This window comes from Mus pahari, chromosome X (genome assembly GCF_900095145.1).
Source record: "Mus pahari chromosome X, PAHARI_EIJ_v1.1, whole genome shotgun sequence".
In the NCBI taxonomy this organism is placed as follows: Eukaryota; Metazoa; Chordata; class Mammalia; order Rodentia; family Muridae; genus Mus; species Mus pahari.
Window position 1 is genome coordinate 6,397,838 of NC_034613.1, and position 6,581 is coordinate 6,404,418.

At 47.4% G+C, this 6,581-nt stretch overlaps 1 pseudogene; it reads left to right on the forward strand.

Moving 5' to 3' along the window:
• Positions 1-2,904: 2,904 nt before the first annotated feature.
• LOC110313725 lies at positions 2,905-4,207 on the forward strand (annotated as a pseudogene).
• The last annotated feature ends 2,374 nt before the right edge of the window (positions 4,208-6,581 follow it).

Here is a 6,581-nt window from a genome sequence, read left to right on the forward strand (position 1 = left end):
CTGCAGGCGAGGTCAGCCTTGCTTTTCCTTCTGTAGGCTGACAGGGCAGTACAGCAGCCAACACATGAGACTGCCCTTTGTTTATGGCTGAAGACTGGGTTGATTTTATGACATCCTGGGCACTTCACAGCCATTAATAGGAGTTGCAGTTCCGTATCAGGTCCCACTCCTGTTTCCTGTTCTCTTCTGGAGAGGGATAAAGGAAATACTTTGCAAAAGGCATATCCTCATAGCTCTGAAAGAAAGTAATGCATTCTCTAATAAAATTAGTTTTAAAAAAAAAATCCAAGCAGGGGACTAAAGAGAGCTCAGCCATTAAGAGTATGTACTGCTCTTGCACAAGTTCCAGATTCTATTCCCAGCACCAAAATGGCAGCTTGCAGCCGCCTGGAACTCCAGTTCCAGGGGATCTGGTGCTCTCTTCTGACCTCTGCCTGCTCCTGCACATGCACACTTACATAGGTACCCACACATATCCATAAAAAAGAAAAGAATAGATAGATTGCTTGCCTAGCATCGCAAAGCTCTGGGCTCAATCCCCAGTACCAAAAATCAAAACAAAACAACCGGCCAAGTTGTGCCATGTGGCACATGCCTGTAATGCGGGCACTGGAGGAGCCAAGGCAGGAGGATAGCCATGATTTGGAGACCAACCTCAGCTATGTGGTGAGCACTCAGCCAGACTTTTTCAGGAACAACTGGTATGGACCACAGTCTCTGACGATGCCTCATCTACGGGAGAGAGAAAATGTGAGACCAGGGACATCTAGAAAGGCCTAAGGGGGCTTAGAGTGCTCGGGGTTAGTAGGGAGTTGAGTAGGATGCAGAGAGACCCTGGCTTTGGCCCCTAGTATTTCATAAACTGGGTGAAAGAGTGCACACTTTTAATCCTAGACCTCAAAAAGTGAAAGCAGGACCATCAGAAATTCCTAAGATGGCTCGCTGTGGGCCAGCCCTGAACTATATAAAACCCTGTCTCAAGAAACCAAAACGAAAACCAAAAAAAAAAAAAAGAAACCAAAACGACAAAAAGCCCACAAACAAATGTCAAAAGCCAGCCGTGGTGGGGCACAGGTTTAGTCCCAGCATTTGGGAGGGGGAGGCAGAGGCAGGGGGATCTACAAAGCAAGTCTAGGACAGCCATCCAGGCCTATTACACAGAGAAACCCTGTCTCAGTAAAAACAAACAAACATAACAACAAAACCAACCAACCAAAACAAAACAGAACAAATAAAACAAAACAAAACATGAAAAACAACAACAACAACAAAAACCAGAAAAGACAAAGCAAACCAAACACCAGAAAGGCCTAGACGAGTGGGACAGACTCTGAGGTCTGATCTCAGCAAGCACACTGCCACTTAGATGTCAGCTTCAGGAAGGACCTATACTTGGGTGGAGACACTCATGACTCCAGATAGCTGAGTGACAAGGCTGGGCCAGCTCACCAGGCCACAGGAGAGGAAAAGGCCCCAATTAACCACTTTGTGTAGGGAGGGCAGATAGAGCACAGTGCTTTGAGGCCTGTTAGGAGAAGCAGGGAAGCTGCCTGGGTCCTGCCCAATGATTGTCAAGCATAAAGCTGGCTCTCATTAATCAGTAATGAAGTGCAGAAGGCAGGCATTGTTTATGGATGTTACCCTAGCAACCTGGGAGCAAAGCAGAGGAACAAACATTTCCGATGGATGCCAGCTCCCTCTCAGCCTCCTGCATCATGTTGGCTTTCCCCAGCAGACACACTAACTGTCTAGATGGATCCTTGATAATAAGGTGGAGAAGCCACCGTGCCACCCTCCAGGCAGGAGCCTGTGTCTCAGGGCTCCTGCTTGTGTGAATCTTAGCTGTGGTGCCCTCAGCCACTTCAGTCTCCTTCAGGCTGGAGGGGTGGGGGTGAGGGTTAGGGAGAGTGGAGACTGGGTATTCCTGCTCTGGTACCTGCTACCCCAAGCTCTCTTTGGTCTCATAAGGAAAACTGCTATCAGCACCTGGGATTGAGCATCCCCAGAGCCCCACCCTTCCCTCTGCTCTCCATTCACTCTTAGCCCTCCCCAGGGCGGGCATATGGGAAAGCAAATCCCTCAGGTAAGGAAGGAAAACCCTCCAGGACATGGAGAGCCCACAGGCTTCTCATACTAATTCATTGCCTGGTATCCCCTCTGCCTGATTTTTTTTTCCATCTCTAATCATTATTTTTTAAAGGCTAGCAGGTTTGCTTTGCTCACAGGCTTCATAGTGAAAGGCAAGCAGTTTTATTTATTTATTTATTTTATATTTTGAAGATTTATTTATTTATTATATGTGAGTACACTGTAGCTGACTTCAGACACACCAGAAGAGGGCGTCAGATCTCATTACAGATGGTTATGAGTCACCATGTGGTTGCTGGGATTTGAACTCTGGACCTTCAGAAGAACAGTCAGTGCTCTTAACCGCTGAGCCATCTCTCCAGCCCCCATCTCTAACCATTTTATGATTACGAGAATCCATGTTCACCATCAGACATTCTGGGAACGTGGAAATGTACAATACAGACCATTCTCTGTGCTTCCACCATCTGGAAATGACCATAGCTCACTCTGGCTTATATCTGTAAGGATATGTACATATATTCCCAATAAAAACAATTATTGTTTAAATTTTCTCTTTGTGTGTGTGTGTGTGTGTGTGTGTGTGTGTGTGTGTGTAGTTTTGGCTGTCCTGGAACTCACTCTGTAGACAAGGCTGGCCTCTGCCTCCTGAGTGCTGGGATTAAAGCTGTGCACCATGACACCCTATTTTATCTAGCCTTAAAAAGGAAGCCATATTTGCCATGCCATGGATATATATTGAAGACAAATATTGACTTAAGTGAGGTTCCTTGAATAGACAGTTTCATAAAGACAGACTGGAGAACAGTGGTTGGCATGGAGGAGAAAGGAATTGGAAGTGGTGGAGACAGTGAGTTTGAGAAGATGAGAAAAGTCTAGAGATGAGTGGTCTTGAAAGGGACATGAAGAAGATGGAGATGTTGTCACAGAATCTTAGGTGGCAAAGGAGAAAAATGAAGAAGCCAATGGCAGGGTGATGGAGAAGTGGATTTGCTGAAGAAAGCTGCTGCTCTTGAGCTGCATCCTGGCCTCTCACCCCAGCAGTACTGACAGTATTGATGTCCACATTATCAACCTCTCACTCATCTGGAGAGGGAGGTTCAGTGCTTAGTTAGCTCGTGAGGATGTGGAGCATGAAATATTCATGGAACTCAATGAGCAGCTGGAAAAGCTGGCTGTCGACAAAGCTGAGATGGGGACCTCAAGGGTCTCACACGGATTGGGTTTCACATCTGCCCTGCAGTGAAGGAAGAGGAAAGACTTCAGTGGTGGCTGGCGGATGAGAGGCGCTCTTGCCAGAGCCTTCTTTCTTTGGCTCTTCATGCTGCTTCTGATTGAGTCTACTAACCACCTGGACCTGGATGCTTGTGTGTGGCTGGAAGAGGAACTTTCAAGTACATCCTGGTCCTTATGTCCCATTTCCAGGCTTTCTGAATGAGGTCTGTACCAACAGCATCCACACGCAAGACAAGAAACTGAAGTATTATATGGGTATGATCAGTATGTAATTCCATCTATAATAGTCTGGAATCTGGCATTGACCTTGACACAGGAGTGGCTCTGGAAGGACCCAACAGTGCAGGGAACTCCACTGCTCTGAAGCTGCTAACTGGAGAGCTACTGCCCAAAGTTGGAATGATCTGGAAGCATTTTCATGTCACAATAGGGCATTAGTTACCATCACCACTTACTGGAGCAGCTGGACCTGAATCTTTCACTGTTGGAGTACATGATGAAGTGCTACCCCGAGATCAAGAAGAAGGAGGAGACAAGGAAGATCGTTGAGAGACAACCTCATGGGGAAACGAAGGTGAGCCCAATCCAGAACCTGTGAGATGGGCAGAGTGTGTCTGGCCTGGCTGGCCTGGCAGAACCCTCACATGCTTTTTTCTGGATGGGCGTTCCAGTCACCCGGCCATGGAGACTATTGATACCCTGGCAGATGATCTCAAGGAGTTTGAGAGTGGCATGATGCTAGTCAGCCATGACTTCAGACTCATCCAGCCGGTTACGCAAGGAGATTTGGGTCTGTAAGAAGCAGACAATCACCAAGTGGCCTGGCAATATCCTGGCATACAAAGAGCACCTCAAGTCTAAGCTGGTAGATGAGGAGCCCTAGCTTGCCAAGAGGACTTAGAATGTATGAGCCTTCTGCCAGGCTTGGATCAGGAATGCCGTCTGAAGACGGCCAGCTGACACCTGAGCAGCCACTCAGGACAGGACCCTGGGGCTGCACTCCCGCATTGCTGCAATACTGCCCCCAGCCTCTCCTCTCAGCCTGCCTTCGTTGCATCATATCTCCAGATGGACAGCACCTGTCCATGTCCCACCCTCCTTCCTTTTGGTTCTGTCTGTCTGTACTCAGCTGGCTGTTCCCTCCAGACCCTTGCTGGTTACCTTGCTCAGAGAGATATAGCCAGGAGTACCAGGGTTAACCCAAAGGACCCAAGCCATGGTCTGGCCCTGGAAGGATTCAAGAGCCTCATTTTATGGGTTTGGTGATGTTGGAGAAATACCGCCAGTCTATCACTCCTATTCCTTATAGCTTCTGGTTTGGAGCGCTGGGTCAGAGCCTTAGTCCAGGTCAGTATTTTATTAATTATTTAATAGTGTAGCTCTGTGTATCATCTACAAAGTCCAATAAAGAAAGAGGATATGCTGGGCCGGGCGTGGTGGCGCATGCCTTTAATCCCAGCACTCGGGAGGCAGAGGCAGGCGGATTTCTGAGTTCGAGGCCAGCCTGGTCTACAAACTGAGTTCCAGGACAGCCAGGGCTGTACAGAGAAACCCTGTCTCGCAAAACCAAAAATAAAATAAAATAAAATAAAATAAAATACGCACAACTATACTAATGTAGAACATATTTAATCTCAATTGGGGTTTCTACCCCACCTTTGATCATTCAATTCCCACATAAGAAGCACACACCTTTTATATTTATAGCAAGCCTTAACCAGCACTAGCGCTGGGCAGATATCTACCCTTTAAGTTATTAGAATCTCTAACTCTAAAGTATAATTTGCCAGGCTATGTCTGGGCTGATCTTTACAACTCACCTAACCCTTCTCTTCTCCTTCTCCCTCTCCCTCTCCCTCTTCCTCTCCTCTCCTCCTCCCCCCTCCTTCTCCTTGTCGTTCGTTCCCCTCCGACCCCAAGCCCCACCTATCTCAGTTCTGCCCAGCTATAGGCTGTAGGCATTTTTATTCACCAATCAGGAATTGTGATGGTGGTGGTGGTGGTGAGAGTAAGGTCACATAGTGTCACACTTGGGTCAAAGTGTAGATTCCCTAATCCTTGGAGCAAGTGGGCCTGGAGGGGCAGTATTTAGCATTACAATACACAGCAACCGACCGAACCTCAACCTAACCACTGTGTTCTATCCTCAGCCCCCCAAACTGTATCCTTCTATGAAAGACCATCAGTTAATTTTGTTAAATCTCTCTAATTTCCAGTTTATTCCTGATGAATTTAACTCCTGGTCGGCAGGAGGGACCAGCAGGCAGATCCCCTCTTTTCCCACGTCTCAGCGCTAAGAAAAGGGCCTCTAGGATCTATTCAGGATCCTGTTGTGCTTCTAGCTCCCAGCCTTTGAGCTATCACGTTTGCACACCACTTAGCAGTTTCTGCTGCCTAAAACTCACTATCCTATCTTCCCCTCCCCACTTGCCAATGTTTCCTGGCTCCTGGAACGGCTCTAACGGCCCTTTCCCTACCCCAGCCTTTCTAAGGCTGACACTCCTCAATCCGCTCCTCACGATGTGGTGGCCAAGAAGCATAACATTATTTCTGTTGCCACTTCATAACTGCAATTTTGTTACTGTTATGAATTGTAGTGTAAGTATCTGTGTTTTCCGATGCTCTTGGACGACTCTAATAAAAGGGTCTCCAAAGGGGTCTCGACCCACAGGTTGAGAACAGCTTTGAAAGCCCTTCAGCTTGTTTGTGTCTGCAGCTGTGCTTTACACATTAGCATGCAGCTCAGCTCACTTGCCTTAGTCTCTCACTTCTGAGCTCTGTGGAGACACCCGGCCCTTACAGAGTATCCTTGCCTCTGGCATTCTTGCTAGCTCTAAGTTCCACAACGGGCGGTGATTTATGGATGGCCAATTCCTTAGGATCCTGAGAGTCTGGCCAAGTAATTTGGATTCAGTGCTAGGGGGACATTTTAAGCCAGGCGATGACAAAACCAGGCAGTATTTTCTGCAGACTTATGTTTCCTGTCGGAGAAAGAACTAAATTAAATGTCCTTTACAAGCCGTGAGAACCCTGGCTTCCTCCCTGTATCTGGTAAACCCTCCCCATCTTATCAGTAAAGGGACAATATGCTTATTTAGGTTGGCATTCCAAAGCATGGCCAGGAAATCATCCTCATAGCTCCAGCACCACAAGATGGATGACAGTCAGCACCGCGGGGAGGAAAACGGTACTTAGAGGACATTGGAAAAGCACATGCGATCGCTGTGAACAATCTGCAGGCGAATTTGGAAAATTAG